Genomic DNA, 20190 nt, shown 5'->3' on the forward strand with positions numbered 1-20190 from the left:
TCTAGAATTTTACTTTATTCTTATTTATGCATTTGTTTACTTGTTTACAATGTGCTTCACTCCAGTAGATTGTAAACCTCAGTGGCCTGTGTATCCAGTGTCTTTAGTGCCAAATACTAGAGACTATTTGCTGGATAAATGTTTCATTCACTCCATTTATGCCTTTGTCTTGATGACTCAGTGATAAAATACCCTTCCCATCATGAGCTAGAATATCTTGTATGATTTGACCCTTGCTTCTTCTCTCCCTTCACTTCCTGGCAATACTGGCTTCCAGTTTTAAGCTCTGGTGATGCTGACCACTCTAATTTTCCCTTGTACCCCGTGCTGTGCCCACAGCCACATCCTCTCCCCTCTCACTGTGCTGGTGCATCTGCCCAGGATGCCCTTTCCATCTCTCTTCACCTGGCCAACTCCTACTTAAAGTTCAGCTCAGTTGTCATCTCTTCCCCTAACTGCTCGGCTGGAGCCAGGTGTGCCCTGACTCCAAGGACTCCTGATACCTCCGTCACCACACTTCACAAGGCACTTTATGTTATGTCCCTGTCAGGCAGGGAGGTCCCGAGAGTAAGGACAGTGTCTTATTCATCCTTATAATGACCTGCTTCCTAGCCAGTCCCTGGCACTCAGTAGGCGCTCGAAAAAATGTCAGAGTAAAATGAATTGCGCTACTAGGGGTGAGGTTGTCTGTCTCACATGTGCTGTTTGGGGTGGCATATTAACAAGTGTAACTAGAAATAAACAGATCAGGAGAGGACAATGGATAATGAGCGCCAATTTCCCCTAGAGCAGAGATCACCAATTGACTAATCTCTAAATATTAAGCAATTTTACATAAAAAGCTACAGGCCTGACTTCTTTTGAAAAATGAATCATTCTGGCAACAGGGCAACAATCTATTGGAACTAAACAGGAGAGTCTTCCTGGCGACATGGGTATACAACTGGCAGTCTCCACAGTAGGCCAGCGCTCCCCATGCTGAAGTCTGCTATTAACATCTTAAGAAAAATTATGAAAATTTGGAAATAAGCAATAGTACCCTTTCAGTGTCACATTAGAACATCACCTGTCAGGCCCTGCTGGGGATTATTTAATTCTCTAGGTGTGGACAATACTGTAGTTACTGGCCTCCTGTGGCTCTTCATACTTAAACCTGACTTATAATGAAATGAGATTAAAATTCAATTTCTCAGCCATAGTACCCAGATTTCAAGGGCTAATTAGCCACAGGTGGAAAGTGGCTACTGGATTGGACAGCGCAGAAATAGATTATCCCATCACTGCAGGAAATTCTATTAGAGAACGCTAATCTGAAAGATGTCTTTTGTTTAATTTTCTTTGTGTGTGTGTGTGTGAGACAGAGATAGAGACAGAGAGAGGGACAAATAGGGACAGACAGGAAAGGAGAGATGAAAAGCCTCAATTCTTCATTGCAGCTCTTTATTGCAGCTTCTTAGTTGTTCATTGATTGCTTTCTCATATGTGCCTTCACCAGGAGGCCACAGTAGAGTGAGTGACCCCTTGCTCAAGCCAGCAACCTTGGGCTAACACCAGCGACTTTGGGCTTCAAGCCAACGGCCTTTGGGCTCAAGCCAGCGACCCCACACTCAAGCTGGTGAGCCCGCGCTGAAGCCAGTGACCTCCGGGTTTCAAACCTGGGTCTTCCACGTCCCCATCTGACGCTCTATTCACTGCACCACTGCCTTGGTCAGGCATTCATTTTCTATTTACTATTCATTAGGGTGGATCTGTGAAGTCATCTGCCAACTTAAAGACTTTCATCCAAACAAATTTCTGTCTTTGGTAAAAGATAACTTCAACGGTCACCGTTTTATTGCCCCACGGGACATTAACCAGTCAATGTGGCTCCAACTTAGCAAAGTTATTTCAGCCTACCTTTGCTGGCTGACTAGGTAAACCTTTGGTTCTCAAGGTTTCCTTTGACTTAACTTTACCATCCTGCTTGTTCCCTCATTAGTGAATGTAGTGGGTTGAACGGTGGCTCCCCAAAAGGTATGCTGTGGCCAAATCCTTGGAACTGTGAATGTCACCTTATGTAAAAAAGGGTATCTGCAGATATAATCAAATTAAGGATCTTTTTATTTTTTATTTTATTTATTCATTTTTAGAGAGGAGAGAGACACAGGGAGAGAGAGGAGAGAGACACAGGGAGAGAGAAGGGGGGAGGAGCTGGAAGCATCAACTCCCATATGTGCCTTGATCAGGCAAGCCCAGGGTTTCGAACCAGCGACCTCAGCATTTCCAGGTCGACGCTTTATCCACTGCGCCACCACAGGTCAGGCAAATTAAGGATCTTGAGTAGAGATCACCCTGGATTAGCCCTATGGGAATTCTATCCAGTGATAAGTGTCGTTGGAGGAGACAGAGGAGAGGACCCAGAGGAGAGGGTGACAGGAAGAATGTGGCGGAGGGCAGAGAGATATGTCCACAAGCCAAGGAGGCTACAGGATGCAGAGCCGCTAGAAGCTGAGAGGCAAGGAAGGAGCCTCCCATAGAGCCTTTGGGAGGAGCGTGGCCCTGCTGACCCCTGGATTCTGCGAGATAATACATTTCTATTGGGTGAAGCCATCTGCTTCGTGGTCATTGGTTGCAGTTTAACGTATGCAATCAGTTAAACAAACGTTTGGTGTTGGCTCATTTTATGTGTCTGGGACAGTCATGTTTTTTAAATTTTTTTGCTTTGGGGTTTGCCACCTGTAAAGCCAGTAGCCAGGGCCACCATCACAGCCGCCTGGCCCGTGCAGGTTTGCATTAGATTCGGACAGACAGTAATGAAACAACGGTGCCAAGAACTGGTGGGCCATCATCTTTAATTCTAGCTTGCACCCGGTGGGCAAGTAAAAACACACACTGGGCTCCAAAACCCACTCATTCAGTGCTCACAAAGCTACTGACTTATCCAAGTTTCCTAGAATCAAAGGTTTCTAACTCACCAGCCTTATTCGCCTCTCTTCCCCATCTCCTTCTCTCTGCACAAACTGGCTTCTCCTTCAGCACTCCTCCATCTTGGCTGCTTCTCCTCTCCTCCACGTGGCCTTTCTCTGCACTCTTCTCTGCTCTCCTCTTAGAATGTAATCACTTTTCTCCCGAACAACATGATCTCTCCTTTTTAAAACCTTTTGGTGTGGAAGCCCTCCCTCAACACACATTAATACAATCATGCCCATCCCAAGCAAGAAGGGCAATTAATACTCTCACCTGGGCAGATGGGCTTCCACGTGGGCAGCGCCACTTTTAACAAAGTGAGCGTAATATATTTTATCTGCCCAACACCACCTATACTCCTTCCCTCTCATGATCTTATGCTTTTTTACCTTCTAATCTGACAGTGTCTGAGGCTCAGGCTCAGTCCTCACCCTGACGCCTCAGCCCCGTGGGGGAATCGTTCCAGACGTGCACAGAGCACGGAGGGAAGGCGAGGGCAGTGCCTGGGAGCCCTGATCTGGACCAGCTCCTGGCTCGGGTCCTGGCTCGGCCATAACTTGTGCTACTTTGGGCAATTATTGGTCCTCTCTGATCCTTGCTTGCCTGATCTGTAAAATGGGATAGTAATATATAGTAACTACCTCATAGGACTTTTTATCTCCACGTGCTGGATATAAAGGTCCGCACTAAGGGCGAAGGGGTGTATTGATGTCACATGCAGGAAATTCACATTTAAAAATTTAGGTTATAGTTGTTCTGTGAAAGTACAACTCTAGTGCATTGTATTTTTATGCGTGGGAAGTGTTCACTTCCCTGTCAATCATGTTTCCCGGGTGGGGTTCCCTGGGAAGTGGACTCTGAGACAGAGTTTTGCAGCAGGGTGCTTCGTCCCTTGGGAGATAGAAAACTATGGCCGAGGCAAAGGGTGGCAAGAGGTGGACCGAGATGCGGCTCAACAGCGGCCTTCACTGCCCCAGGTCTCTCAGCAGGGTCCCGAGGACAGCAGGGGGGCCAGGCCTTTATGCCCTGCCCCCCCTCGGTCACTGGGCATGGGCGCCACCCTGGGCGAGGTGGCTCTGCCGCTGAGACAATCTCTGGATGGTCTGACAGCTGACAGTTTTCCCTCGGGCAGCTACGTGCCTGAAAGGGATTTGAGGGGGTGAATTCCTGTGTCCCCCACACTCTGTAATCCACCTCGAGGGTGTCTTCATGGTTCCACATCCAGGGAATTTTGAAAGATGAGAGGCCCTGCCCCAGGGTGGGCTGGCTGTGGCGTCATCCTTTTCCTCCCTGGCCACAAGAGACATTTAGTACGATCTTCTGGCCCACCCCCGGTCCCTCCTGCTGACAGCCTCTCCCCACCCCTCCCTCTTCTTTTTCAAGGTTGCTGCTTGGTGCTGACTGGTAGAAAATGAGGGGGAGCTGAAGGGCTGGAGAGAGGCCAGATCTGAGCCCAAAGCCAGAGTTGCTTCGCCTGGGGCTGCCTGCGCCTGCCCCCGCCCGCCCCGCTGCCTCCCGATTCAGCGAGGAGGGGGAGGTGTGTCCCTGCAGCCCAGCCCCCACCAGCCTCAGACCCCCTCTCTGCAGGAGGAAGGCTGCCTTTCAAATAACCCAAGGAGCTCCTCTTTAAAAGCTGAAATTCCAAAGGGATTATCCTGTCAGGGGAAAGGAATAAAAGGAATCCACTTCTGTAAACATGAAACAATGATCAGAATAAGGGTTTAAAAATAATGCTTAACTAAGTCACAGAAAGGCGTGGAAGATTGTACCATGTGCTGGGGTGGGTTTTCAGCTCTGATCGGAAGGCAAGGGAAATGGTTCAGTGAGTGGCTTCCATGTAGGATTTCAGTGGGCTGGAGAAGGCAGAGGTTTGGGGTGGGACAGTCTCAAGCTGCCCCGCTGGCTTTGTTAAGAACGGCAGAGGGCTGGGAAGAGCCGATGAATTTCTTCTCATGACAGCATGCCCATGTTGTCCATGTTGTCCCCTGGCTGCAGGGACGGAGGCAAAGTCACAGGGCCAGAGGGAGATGGGTGTTGCGACGTCAGGGTTGAGTTTGCCTTTCCCTTTGCATGGATTGAGACTGGGTTGTAGTCCTCATCCTGCCATATAAGTATCCTGTGTGACCCCAGGGGAGTCAGTGAACCTGGGCCTTGGTTTCTTTATCTGTACAATGAGGACAATACCCAGTGTATTAGTAACGCCTAATAAGCAAGTCCGCTGAAATTAACCAAGAAGGGAACTCGGAGTGAGGAAAATGGGCAGGAAGCTAGGGTGCTCAGGAGGCCAGGCTGGCGACAGGGACAGGAGCCACACAGCAGGAAGAACCTTCTTTGCACGTTGCAGTTCCACAGCGTTGGAACCTTACAGCACTCAGCGCAGCTCACACAGGCCCCCACGGGACTGGCCTGGCCAAGGCTGTCCAAGCTCCTCTCTGGGGCTGCAGCTTCATTAAGAAGGAGGCTCTGATTTCCCGCATCTCACCTCCCACCAAGACCACACAGGATGACAGATAGAGCCAGGTGCTAATAAGAGCAGGGCTCATGCTAGACAGCAAAAGTCAGAATCACAAATAAAAATCACTCTCCCCTCCCCAAATGGCCAGCATGCCTACTCTTCTCTGGTTGTTATGAGACGTGGTCTGGAATGTGCTTAGCACAGTGTTTGGTAATAGTGAACATTCAATAAATAGAAGTCATGCCTGGCCTGTGGGGGCACAGTGGATAGAGCATTGACCTGAAACGCTGAGATCGCCGGTTTGAAAGTTTGGGCTTGCTGAGTCAAGGCACATATGACAAGCAAGCAATGAGCAACTAAAGTGAAGCAACTATAATTCTCATTCCCCTGCAACCCTCTCTGTAAAATCAACAAATAAAATCTCTAAAAGAAAAAATAAGTAGAAGTTGCTATTAATAGATTAATAAAGTGGGGTGTATTCATACAATGGACTTTTATTCAACAATGAAAAAGTATCAATTACTCATAAGACAACATGGATGATTCTCTTGATATTATGTTGAATGAAAGAAACCAGAACCAAAACAGTATATATGCACTGTATGATTCTACTTATCTGAAGTTCTAGAGGTTCTAGAGAAGTCCAAGAAGTTCTAGAAAAAAAATCTGAGTTCTAGAATCAAGGACAGTGACCGCCGCTAGAGCAGGGACACAGGGTTCCGGATCACTGGGAAAATGACGTGAGGGAACTTTCTCGGATGACAGACGTGATTGTGTCTTGACGAGGGAGGTAGTTACTCAAATGTAGGCATTTGTTAAAACTCACCAAGATATACATTTGAAAGTGGTACGTTTTCGTATGTGTAAATTATAACTGTTACAGTGTTTTTAAATAGTAATATATTCCCAATCATTAACTGATGCACACTGCCTTCCCAGACAAATATCTTTGCCACCCATATCATTATAATAAAAACATATTTGTATAACAAATCACTTCACACTCCATCTAATATACACATGCTTCTAACATTATTTGAAATACAAGTGGAAACTTAGAAAACTTGAAAGAGTTGGTCTTCCTGCGTCTGGCTGTACGAGGAGGAGGATCTGTCCCCTCAGCCCTGAAACTGAGAACAAGCATGGGCAGCACTTCCACAGCGAGTTAACACGGTTGCGACCGCTGAGTGCGTGATGTGCAGACTCATCTCTGTGAACAGGACATGGACTCAGTTGGGTATTGCTGAACTCCCGTCATCGTAGTAGGAGCATCTATCAGTCTGCTGCGGACTGGGGAGGAGGCAGTTTCAGAAGCAGGTTTTTTTTTTTTTTTTTTTTTTTTTTTTCATTTTAGAGAGGAAGGGGAGAGAGAGAGAGAGAAGGGGAAGAGCAGGAAGCATCAACTCCCATATGTGCCTTGACCAGGCAAGCCAGGGTTTTGAACCGGCGACCTCAGTGTTTCCAGGTTGACGCTTTATCCACTGCGCCACCACAGGTCAGGCCAGAAGCAGTTCTAAGCTGCCTTACCAGATGACAAGCCACCTCGGGAAGGGCATCCCACCACTTGGCCCCCACCTGGGCTGTGACTGCATCCGTGTGGCCATATGGAGCATGCTCGGTGACTCTTTGTGCTTTTGCGTTGACTTTAGGCCGGAGACCTCAGGATAAATAAATATGCTTGCCGGAGTAGGCTACTCTGGCCCTCAGGATTGTCCCCTACCCAGAAAAGGTCCACACAAAGCAGGGGAGTCTAACGAAGCCGCTATTCTCTTCAGAGCCTCGAACAGCTTCAGCCCGGATGTGCCAAGGCCAGTCATGACTCCACATCTTGCCTAACGCAGAGACGGCTTAGCTGCCAGCTGCAAGGTTTCTTCTGGGCTAACTGTAGTTCCTCTGTACTTGCCCTTACTTTTTTCGTCTTTCGAAAATGGTACAGGCTGAATAAGCCTTAGTCACGTTATTTCATAAGCCTTAACTTATAGATTTATGAGATATATTTTTATTCCACTGAACAAACTGGATAATACTCATATGTACGCACAATATAATTATCAAAGAGGATCTAGAGACCATGTAGTCCAGTTCTACCTTTACAGGGAAACGCAGCTCCTTAATGCTTCCTATTATGTCAAGAGAACCAAATGCAGTATTTAAAGTTTTTTCAATTACAGTTTATATTCAATTATAAAAATGTATATTTTTTTACATAATATTTAAATGTACAAAAATATTTATTTGGCAATTATATCACATTCAATATTATTTGGTATTAGTTTCAGGTGTAGACAATCACATCCTTTACGACATGTTCCCCGATGTTTCCAGGACCCACCTGGCACTGTACCTAGTTATCATAGTATTATTGACTATAATCCCTATGCTGTACTTTTCACGCCTGTGACTATTTTGTAACTACCAATTTGTACTTTTTCATCCCTTCACCTTTTCACTCAGTCTCCCCACCCCCACCCGTTCCCCTCTGAGCTTGCCCCTAATTTTAGCTGGACACATTGTGACCAAAAATAAAAATATAATTTCCCAGCCTCCCTTGCTGCTAGATGTGACTTGCTTCTGGTTAAGAAGATAAATTCTGGGGGACTTCCAGGAGGGGGAGGGCGGTCTAAGGGGAGCTGACTCAGCAAGGTGGAGACTCTTTTGGTCTTTACCTCTCTTCTGGCTTGCAATTCCAGCAGCTTGTCTCAGACCATGAGACAACCTTGAGGACAGAAGCCCTACATTAGGATGGAGTCTAGACCCCGCCTCCTCGAATGCCTGCCACTGACTGAACTTTCTTTACAGAAGGAAGAAATAGGCTTCTATCATATTTAAGCCATTCTTTTTTTTTTTTTCTAGAGACACAGAGAGAGAGTCAGAGAGAGGGATAGATAGGGACAGACAGATGGGAACAGATCGGAACGGAGAGATGAGAAGCATCAATCACCAGTTTTTCGTTGTGAAACCTTAGTTGTTCATTGATAGCTTTCTCATATGTGCCTTGACCGTGGGCCTTCAGCAGACCAAGTAACCCCTTGCTCAAGCCAGTGACCTTGGGTCCAAGCTGGTGAGCTTTTTGCTCAAACCAGATGAGCCCGCACTCAAGCTGGCGACCTCGGGGTCTCGAACCTGGGTCTTCCGCATCCCAGTCTGATGCCGTATCCACTGTGCCACTGCCTGGTCAGGCTATTTAAGCCATTCTTATCATTGATGTTTCTATTGCATGCATCTCGACCTCATCCTAATTGATACACAAACCAAGTTACTCTCTTCTCCTTTCACTGACAATTATCCTTGAAGCAGCCTATCTGCCCTTCATCCTAGAAGTCAATGGGGAAAGCAAGCTGATAGGACAGCAATCTGATTATCCATCATCTCACCCATATTTGCACTTATAAGAGGACACCAGGAAAAAAACAATGTCCCGCCCAAAAGAAGTGTTATGACACCAAGATAAAAACAAAAAATTGGAATCTTGTAACTTTTCTGTGTAGATCTAGATACATGTAGGGATTCTGTGAAATATATAAAGTGATCTTCTGGCTTTTGGCAGCCGCATGTAGGCACTTGGCCACAGTTATAATAAGAGACATAAAAGCTAACTAGTTACTTTTAAGATCTAGGCAAACATGTGTTCGGAAAGGCTATATAAATAAACGGCTTATTGGAAGGAGACGTTATGCAAGTTAATTTTCCATAGGCTTTGGAAAGCATTTGCAAAAACAAACTATATTCTCTAACTCATATGCAGGTTCACAAAACAACTATTTCTCATATCAATCTTTTTTTTTTTTAAAAGTTGGCCTTCTTCAGAATAATTACATATAAGTTTGAACTCTTCTCTTAAAACAATCAAATATTTTACAGAATTTGTAAAAAAAAATAGCTTCTGAATATAAAATTGAAAAGTTCTAAGACTTACAAATGTTTAGAGAAATTTATTCATTGAGAAGTATCCATGACAATAAAAGTCACCATTCCTTCAAATAGCATAATTTGTATGTACGGTGAGCATAGTGACTGATTTATGAAATTTTTTTGTTCTCCATGAACCATGAGTTTATTACAAACAAGTATGTACACTGAACTTTTTTTATAGCTTTGTCCTTACTGATGATAGCACTGTCTCCATAGTAAACATATTTCCCCAAAAGACAGACACATGTATACATATAGTCACTCTCTCTCACAGGTCAGTCTCATGTTGGGCTAAAAAGGCTTTAGAGTATTCTAGATTATTCTAACTTTAAAAAATTAATTATCAAGAATACTGTATAATTTACTGTACTTCTAACCATGTCTGAGTAAGACAATGGACATTTAATCACGATTCTTTAGATATGTATGTAAATATAAATATATATGCCCATACACTCTGTGACACTTGTTTGTTAAAAGTTAACCTCTCACACTTGCTATGTTTATGAAATCAAGTTTATAAAATCAAGTTTCTCTGTGGTTGATATGCAGAAACTAACTTTGAATACCTTGATAAAAGCAGATGAACACATTAATGGGAAAATAGTGCCACAGACTGCTCCAGCAACTCACTCTCTAATATAAGATTAAGCCCTTCCTTCCAAATGGACTTTTTTTTTTTTAATTTTATTTTTTTACAGGGACAGAGAGAGAGTCAGAGAGAGGGATAGATAGGGACCGACAGACAGGAACAGAGAGAGATGAGAAGCATCAATCATCAGTTTTTCGTTGGGACTCCTTAGTTGTTCATCGATTGCTTTCTCATATGTGCCTTGACCGTGGACCTTCAGCAGACTGAGTAACCCCTTGCTCGAGCCAGTGACCTTGGGTCCAAGCTGGTGAGATTTTTTTTTTTTGGCTCAAGCTGGCAACCTCGGGGTCTCGAACCTGGGTCCTTCCACATCCCAGTCTGATGCTCTATTCACTGCGCCACCACCTGGTCAGGCCAAATGGACTTCTTTTATTTGAAGAATGAGTTGTAAAGAAAGGGACAAAGGAGAAAACTTTTGACAAAATGTGGGGTAGAACCACTCGCAGCAACATTAGGTTATTTACATTTATTTTTCCCAATTTATTTATAGACATTTTTTTAAGTTGATATAGTGTCCTCTTAAATTTGAGATTTCTTATGGTCCATCTCCATTAGGAAAGGATGGTGTAACAAGTTTAATAGCCCAAAGAAGCATTATATGTTCAATGACAGTTGCTGAAGAGAAGACTGGAAATGTAATTACATCTGTGATGTCTTTTTCCCATTGGTTCTGGGAGCTGGCATGCTTAGCGCCCAGCTAAAAACACAAGGCAACTATGAAGTAAGCCTTCAATTGCTTAATCAATAAACAAGACTAGAGCCTGAACATAAACTTCATGCCTTTTATTATAATTATAGTGGAACAGGCTTGGCTGGATTTCAGTCATCTATCACCAGCTATTTGTGCTCATATTTGGGAGGGGTTTGTAGATACACACACCATCCTCTTTCCAGCCCAAGCCCATCTGTTGGTACTTCCCCTCCACTGACTGTGTTTGGTGGAGTGGCTCCAAGACCTTGGGTTGCCATGGCTGCTATACCCTCATCTGGATTGGCAAGGCTGGCAGAGTGAGTGGATAAGCCTTCAGCAAAGATTGCAAGGCTTCTCCCTGCGAACACCTCTGCCCTCGCCCATTATCACTTGAAAAAAATATATCATTCATTGTTTTTGTTTTGTTGCATTGTTATTTTACAGACATAATACATGCAATATATGAATATATTCTCTTCAGAAAAATTCAGAACATCTGGACTCAATAGTACCATAGCCTGACCAGGCGGTGGTGCAGTGGATAAAGCGTCAGACTGGGATGCAGAGGACCCAGGTTCGAGACTCCGAGGTCGCCAGCTTGAGCGCGGGCTCATCTGGTTTGAGCAAAAAAGCTCACCAGCTTGAACCCAAGGTCGCTGGCTCCAGCAAGGGGCTACTCGGTCTGCTGAAGGCCCAGCCATGGTCAAGGCACATGTGAGAAAGCAATCAATGAACAACTAAGGTGTTGCAACGGGCAATGAAAAACTGAGGATTGATGCTTCTCATCTCTCTCTGTTCCTGTCTGTCTGTCCCTGTCTGTCTCTCTCTCTGACTCACTCTCTGTCTCTGTAAAAAAAAAAAAAAAAAGAAAATGAAAAATGAAAAAAAATAGTACCATAAATTAAACACATATAATTGACATCTACATATTACGTACCCAACAAGAACAGAACACACATTCTTCTCAAGCTCAGATGGAACATACACCAAAATAGACCAAATTCTGGGCTGCCACACACACCTTAACAAATTTAAAAAGTGAAAATCATACCATATATGAGTTTAAACCACAGAATTACACCAGAAATCAGTAACAGAAAGATAGCTGAAAAATCCCCAAATACTCAGAGATTAAACAACACATGGGTCAAAGAAGAAAACTCAAAAGAAATTTAAAAATATTTTGCACTAAATGAAGATAAAAATTCAAGTTATCAAAATTTGTAGAATTCAGCAAAAGCAGTGTTTGGAAGGAAATTTATAGTATTGAATGCATATATTAGAAAAGAAAAAAGATCTAAAATCAATTATCTAAGCTTCCACCTTAGGAAACTAGAAAATAAAGCAAATTAAATCAGAAGTAAGCAGAGGAAACAAAATAATAAAAATTAGAGCAGAAGTAAATTAACTTAAAAACAAAATCAATAGAGAAAAATCAATAAAGTCAAAAGCTGGTTCTTTGAAAAGAATTCGAATCAATAAGCTTCTAGGCAGACAAATAAGAAAAAAAGAGAATGAAGACACAAATTACTATCAGAAATAAAAGAGGGAATATCCCTACAGATCTCATGAACATTAAAAGGATAATCAAAGAATAGTGTGAATAACTCTATGTCCATAAATTTGATATATAAGGTGAAATGGATTGATTTCTTTGAGAGGCACAATCTTCCAAGACTCACACAAAAAGATTAGATAATCTAAATAGGCCTGTATTTGTTAAATAAATAGAATAAAAAAAATTAATCTTCCAAAACAGAAAGCATCAGGCCCAGATGAATTCACTGGTGAATTCTACTAAACATTCAAAGAAGAAATTATAGCAAATTCTCTACAATCTCTCCCAGAAATAGAAGCAGAGCTAATACTACTTCCCAACTCATTCGAGGAAGCTAGTATTTACCACAAAACCAAAACCAGACAACAACATATCTATAGACCAGGGGTCCCCAAACTACGGCCCGCGGGCCGCATGCGGCCCCCTGAGGCCATTTATCCGGCCCCCACCGCACTTCCGGAAGGGGCACCTCTTTCATTGGTGGTCAGTGAGAGGAGCATGGTTCCCATTGAAATACTGGTCAGTTTGTTGATTTAAATTTACTTGTTCTTTATTTAAAATATTGTATTTGTTCCCATTCTGTTTTTTTTACTTTAAAATAAGATATGTGCAGTGTGCATAGGGATTTGTTTATAGTTTTCTTTATAGTCCAGCCCTCCAACGGTCTGAGGGACAGTGAACTGGTCCCCTGTGTAAAAAGTTTGGGGACCCCTGCTATAGACCAATACCTTTCATGGACATAGATGGAAAAACCCTCAAGAAAATATTGATATTAGCAAATCCTACCCATCAGTGTCTAAAAAAGAATTATACATTATAACCAAATGGGATTTATCCCAGGTAAACAAGGCTGATTCAACATTAAAAAATCAGTTAATGTAATTCCTCTCATCAACAGGCTAAAGAACAAAAACCTCATGATCATATCAATAGGTATAGAAAAAGCATTTGAGAAAATCTAATACTCATTCATGATTAGAACTCTCAGCAAACTAGGCATAGAGGGAAGTTCCTCAGCTTGATAAGGAATAGCTACAAAACCCTCCAGCCAACATCATACTTCGTGGTGAGAAACTGGAGGCTTTCCCGCTGAGATCAAAACAAGGCAAGGGTTTTCCCTCTCAGCACTCCTTTTCCACGTGGTACTCTGAAAGTGTCTTCATGAGGTTGATTTCCTTTCCTCGTCTTCTGTAGAAGTAAAGGATGTTGCTGTTTGAAGTCATGGGTCTGCCTGTAATAACAGTAACAGGTAACTCAAGGATGGAACTGGTCTGACTTTTATCACCTGTGCACCCTCATTCTGCATGTCCTTCCTCCACTTCAAGTTCCAGCGCATTTCTGATGACACGGTCTTTGTTTTTAGCATATGCCCAGGCCTCTCCTTTCAGCCTGATTACATGGCTTTTCCTCCAAGGCTGGGACAGACCTCTTCCACCCCTCCCTTCCCCAAGCCACCGCCTGCACCGCGGTGCCACGGGCTTACAGAGGTTCCTGGGGTCTGCCGGGTCCTTGACACACTTGCTCAGTTCCGTCCGCCCACACACCGCCAACCTGCTAACAACGAGCAGCTCTTCCTGTGGTCTCCAGCAGCCGCAGGGCTTTTCAAATGGTGAAAGATCACCTCTGACTTCTGAATAAACGTGGCAGATTGAACACACACATTAACTCTTCCCTCTCCTCATATCCTGCTAAAATGACAGGAAATTAAAACCAATGCTATAAACCCACACAGAAAAAAAAAGAGAACAAGAGAGGAGCTGGCAGCATATGAGCAATGTCAATAAAACCTTGAAAAAGTGAAAGCAGATGGAAAAATGATAAGTGATTTTGCAGAACAGAGAAATTGAAACCTACTTCCTACAAGTTGGTGGCATTTTTGCTTGACAGAACTCGAGAAAGTCTCAAAATTTGGAGGAACAAGTACCTCTAAACCAGGGGTCCCCAAACTTTTTACACAGGGGGCCAGTTCACTGTCCCTCCGACCGTTGGAGGGCCAGACTATAAAAAAAAACTATGAACAAATCCCTATGCACACTGCACATATCTTATTTTAAAGTAAAAAACCAAAATGAGAACAAATACAATATTTAAAATAAATAACAAGTAAATTTAAATCAACAAACTGACCAGTATTTCAATGGGAACTATGCTCCTCTCACTGACCACCAATGAAAGAGGTGCCCCTTCCGGAAGTGCGGTGGGGGCCGGATAAATGGCCTCAGGGGGCCGCATGCGGCCCGTGGGTGGTAGTTTGGGGACCCCTGCTCTAAACACCGGGGTGTGGGGTGGCGCTAAATCCAGGAGTCACTGAGAGTGTAATTGACAAGTAGATAAGACATCCAGAGTCACTTCTCCAGCCCATCCATGCAGCTACCCTTCCTGTTTTCAGCTGTCTAGTGCTGCAATGTGAATTACCTCATGATGTAGTCACCTCAAACAAAAATAGACATTTATGACCTCACAGTTCTTGTAGGTCAAGCATTCTGGCATGGGTTAGGTGAATGGTTCTGGCTTAGGCTTCCAGCCACGAGGCTGGCTGGAGCTGCAGTCCTCCAACAGCTGAACTAGGCTGGAGGAGCTTCATCCCAAATGGCCCATTTCCATACCTGGCAGGTTAGTGTTTGTTAGCAAGAGGCCTCAGATCTTCACCACATGGACTTGTCCATAGAGCTGCTTGCGTATCCTCACAACATGGCAGCTGGCTTCGCCCAGAGCAAGTGATCCCAGACAGCAAGGAGGAAGCTGCAATGTCTTTTGTGATCCAGCCTTGGAAGTCACACCCCATCATTTCCACAATATATTTATATATTGGTGACAGGGGCTGCTGTAGCCAATACAGGAAGGAGCTACAGAGGAAGTGCAAATACCAGGAGCTGAGAATGACTGGTGCCATCTTGAAGGCTGGCTACTACCCTCACCTCTTTAATGTGTCACTTATTATTATTATTCTTATTATTGAGAGAGAGAGTGAAAGAGGGACAAACTGACAGGAAGGGAGAGAGATGGGAAGCATCATCTTGTTGCGGCACTTTAGCTGTTCATTGATTGATTTCCCATATATGCCTTGACTGGAGGGCTCTAGCCAAGCCAGTGACCCTGGGCTCAAGCCAGTGACTTTAGGCTTCAAGCCAGTGACCTTTAGTCTCAAGCCAGAGACAATAGGGTCATGTCTATGATCCCACGCTTAAGCCAGCAAACCCACGCTCAAGCCGGATGAGCCATGCTCAAGCTGATGAACGCACACTCAAGTCAGTGACCTTGGTTTCTAACCTGGGTCCTCAGCAACCCAGGTCAATGCTCTCTATTCACTGTGCCACCACCTGGTCAGGCAATGTCTCACTTTTTTTATTTTTATTTTATTTATTTATTTATTTATTTATTTATTTATTTATTTAGAGAGGAGGAGGGGAGAGAGAGAGAGAGAGAAGGGGGAGGAGCAGGAAGCATCAACTCCCATATGTGCCTTGACCAGGCAAGCCAGGGTTTTGAACCGGCAACCTCAGTGTTTCCAGGTTGACGCTCTTTATCCACTGCGCCACCACAGGTCAGGCTGTCTCACTTTTTTTTATTTTAATTTTTTTTAATATTTTTATTTTAGAGAGGGGGGAGAGAGAGAGAGAGAGAAAGAGAGAGAAAGAGAAGGGGGAGGAGCAGGAAGCATCAACTCCCATATGTGCCTTGACCAGGCAAGCCAGGGTTTTGAACCGGCAACCTCAGTGTTTCCAGGTTGACGCTTTATCCACTGCACCACCACAGGTCAGGCTGTCTCACTTTTTAATATGAACACAGAGAAGAAGATCACCAGGAAAGGTCCTTTTTTTTTCTTTTCTTCTTTTTTATTCATTTTAGAGAGGAGAGGAAGAGACAGAGAGAGAGAGGAGAGACAGAGAGCGAGAAGGGGGGGAGGAGCTGGAGGCATCAACTCCCATATGTGCCTTGACCAGGCAAGCCCAGGGTTTCAAACCAGCGACCTCAGCATTTCCAGGTCGACGCTTTATCCACTGCACCACCACAGGTCATTTTTTTCCTTTCTTTCTTTTTTTTTTTTTTTTTTTTTGCTTCCCACTCACTTTGGTTTATTTACAGATAACTTTAGGTAAAGGCTTATGGATCAAGATTCATTTTCAAAAATAAGTTTAGTTTTTTTTTATCCTAAGTACTTCTACAGTTTTAAAGCAAAATTTACTTCTCACATTTGAATGTCTTTCAGAGTATCCAAAGGGGGTTCCTTATCTTTCTGCCTTCTCCTTTTTAGAAAGTACATTTGAGGTCAAGCTTTCCGATTCTTTTCCTCATGCTTGCCTTTTCAGAGGCAGATGGCTTTGTATCTGCTTTTCCCTCCTTTTTCTTCAAACAGCTAAGAGGATCAGGGCCACTTATTTTCTTGAGCTTTTCTCTTCTCCTCCGTTCAGGGTTTTTCATGAAACCCTGTTCCTCTTTGAGTTGTTTGCTGCATGGTTTCTTGTTAAGTGAGACAAGCTGAACCTGACTCCACCGCTTGAATAAAAGCAGTTGTTTGGGGAGAAGGTTTGTACAAGACCATAGTGTTCTGAATAATAAGCATAAGAGGAACTCTAGGCTTTTTCTTACTTTCATAGACAAAAGCGGATCCTGCGATGCCAAAAATAATGGCGAGGGTTTCCCTCTTCAACCGTGGAAAGTGGACCTTCTGATCCACTCACTGCATTCTTGTAATGGGAACAAGTTTTGCCCCATATATGTCCTTTCCCAATGCTTCTAACTCTTTTAACACACGTTGTCTAGCACGATGGTATAGCTCACAGACGCCGAAATGGTTAAGGGAGAAGCCGAGACGCTTCGTGTGTTTTTGCCTCATGATTGTCATCCCTGGTCCCCGGGGACCGAGGCCATGGTACCATGAATTGGCCACAGACACCTCCCTCACCATCCGCTACCAGCAATGCCTATCAGAAAAACTTCTAATGTGAAAAAAAGAGACCAAGACAGAGAGAAGGAAAGGAATACAGAGAAAACAGAATAGACAGGAAGCAGAAGGAAACGTCAAGTTAAAAAAAAAGGAACTGAGTCTTCAGAGAGAAAAGCTAACATATCACGACTATGAAACAAGACCAGGATGTAATAATAATGATAATGGAAATAACAATAAAACCTCAAAAATGACATCTCTCCACCTCACCTTATTTATGGAGTCCATGAGATGTGACAGGCCCTATTCCAAACAGGACTGTACATGTATTAACTCTTAAACTCTTTTTTTTTTTTTTTTTTTTTTTTTTTTTTTTTGAGATAGGAAGGGAGAGAGAAGCATCAGCTCAAAGTTGTGGCACTGTAGTTGTTCATTGTTTGCTTCTCATATGTGCCTTGACAGTGGAGATCTAGCCAAGCCAGTGACCCCTTGCTCAAGCCAGCGACCTTGGACTTCCAGCCAATGACCATGGGATTGATGATCTCAAACTTAAGTGGCGACCCCACACTCAACGAGCTCAGGGTTTCGTACCTGGGAACTCAGCGTCCCAGGTCAATGCTCTATCTACTGCGCTACCGCCTGGTCAGGCAATATTAACTCATTTCATCCTCAAAACAATCATGCCAGAAGGTAGGTTCTGTTACTATGTTTATTTTACGGAAGCATTAACTAACTTTTCCAAGGCATATCTAGTTAAGTAGAAGAGTCTAGAGTGAAACGTAGAGCTGGAATGCCTAGAAAAAAGGCTTCAGACACTGTGAACCAACCCTTTTCCACAGGAGGAAAGACCCTGCTTTCAGAGCAGATTAAACAGAAGACGATCAGAAGGCCTTTGTGGCAGCGGGTTACAGCGCGCAGGATGCACCCGGCCGGTTTGGATGGAGAGGTGGCCGCAGGGCTTGGAGGAGGCAGGGACCACGCCATAGAACAGGGTGCAGTGCCTTGCCCACTGCACTGTGCATCCACGTCCTCCGTTCCTCAATGTAGCCTGCTGCCCACAGTCTTTATGGAAACTCCAGAGCAGGTCAGACGTTCAGGGGTTAGGACCTGGAAACTGGATGTGATGGCTCTGCCATGGCCTCCCCTAATTAAATTTGCCTTTGATCTCAGTGATAGCTACCATTTAGTGATTGCCAGTCGAACCACTCTAACCTTGGCCACAGCCCTATTTTCTGGATAAGGAAACAGCGGTTCAGAGAGCCTTTCTCAAGATCTCAAAGCTGGTAGGTAGCAAAGTGGTGTCAGACTGTAGGCTCACCCGGCTTTTCACTGTGCCTGTTCTCAGCATAACCGATTATTGGTTCTAACCCTTCACCCCTCCCTCCGTCCACACCCTTTCCGGTTCCAGGACCTGAGGTGGCATTTGACCATGGCTGCTTTGGCAAATGGGATGTTAGTATGTGTGATGGGGCCAAAGGCTGTAAGGATGCTTGTGCACTGCATCCTTCACTATAGCAAGGCCCCGCCCAGGCCCCGCCCACAGGTCTCCAGAAGAGGATATGTGGAGGTGACGCACAAATTCGTGAGGACTCGTGATTATTTTAAGCCACTGACTTTTGAAGTGTTGATTACGCAGCATTTTTGCGGCATTAGTGAACTGATATACCACACCATAAAAACGCCTGCCGTCGAGATAAATAAACAGATGACTAATGGTTGGGAGAAATGAAAAGGCTCAGGGTCTGCCTGGCTAGGGTGGCCAGAGTTAGCAAATAAAAATAGAAGCCACAGATAAATTTAAATTTCAGAAAAACACTAGGTAGTTTTTTCAAGGCTAGATATGTCCCGGGTAGTATTTGGGAAATACTTACACTAAAAAAAAAATTATTTGGCCCTGGCCGGTTGGCTCAGCGGCAGAGCGTCGGCCTGGCATGCGGGGGACCCGGGTTTGATTCCCGGCCAGGGCACATAGGAGAAGCGCCCATTTGCTTCTCCACGCCCCCCCCCCCCCTTCCTCTCTGTCTCTCTCTTCCCCTCCCGCAGCCAAGGCTCCATTGGAGCAAAGATGGCCCGGGCGTTGGGGTTGGCTCCTTGGCCTCTGCTCCAGGCGCTAGAGTGGCTCTGGTCATGGCAGAGCGACGCCCCAGAGGGGCAGAGCATTGCCCCCTGGTGGGCAAGGCATTGCCCCTGGTGGGCATGCCGGGTGGATCCCGGTCGGGCGCATGCGGGAGTCTGTCTGACTGTCTCTCCCTGTTTCCAGCTTCAGAAAAAAAAAAAAAATCTTTGTTTATTTAAATTACCCATGCAGCTGGGCATCCTTATTTTCTCTGGCAAGCCTGCTCTGGCAGAGTCACAAGAGTCACACTATGTGGAAAGCACCCGGGTATAAAACTGGGCCTGACCTAGAGGAAAAGAAAGAGAGTAGAAAGGAGTCACTTCCTCTACACGCCATCAGGCAACAAGTATTGTACATTCACAGGGCCAGCTTTTACGTCTTTGAAGGGTCTTTCTAAGAGGGGCTGAGTCAGAGAAAAAGCTGCCTGGGCAACTAAGGAAGGGCAGACTGACCGGTGGTTTGGGGAAGTCTCTTTCAACTTGATTATTCATCCACCCTCAAGCTGAGGGTGTACTGCGGAGACCCTGGCAGTCCTAGTTTCAGCAGCCTGTGGTACCAGAGGGAGCAGCCCTTCCCACCGTCTGAACGCTGCCTCCCGCTGGCCGGATCCAGGAAGCGTTTCCTGGGTTACTGCACCGTCTGTCTCTGGGGTGTCTGCAATGGCAAGGTGCTGAGGGAGGGGAGAGCAGGCCTGCAGCCCGGCCCAGGAAGGGACCGCCCAAGGGACCGCCCGCCCAAGGACAGTTTGTCAAGAGGTCAAGCCAACTAGCAAGCGCTGGATAAGACCCGAGAGAAGAGATCCAGCACTGCAGAGGTGACAGCGCAGAAGAGCTGTGACCAGGGGACTCGTCCACCCTCCACCTTCGCCCCTGTCCTCAGCAGGGTCGGACCAGCCACTGTTGTTGGCTCTGCACAGACTCATCGAATATTTTCGTGAATAACTGCCAGCGTCATACAGGAAGAAATTCCATG

The 20190-nt window shown here is 44.9% G+C and overlaps 1 pseudogene; it reads right to left on the reverse strand.

Annotated features, from left to right (window-relative positions):
• Positions 1–16443: 16443 nt before the first annotated feature.
• On the reverse strand, positions 16444–17060 carry LOC136313987 (rRNA-processing protein UTP23 homolog pseudogene; annotated as a pseudogene).
• Between the last annotated feature and the right edge of the window lie 3130 nt (positions 17061–20190).

The sequence above is a fragment of the Saccopteryx bilineata genome, chromosome 10, assembly GCF_036850765.1.
Source record: "Saccopteryx bilineata isolate mSacBil1 chromosome 10, mSacBil1_pri_phased_curated, whole genome shotgun sequence".
NCBI classification, from domain to species: Eukaryota; Metazoa; Chordata; class Mammalia; order Chiroptera; family Emballonuridae; genus Saccopteryx; species Saccopteryx bilineata.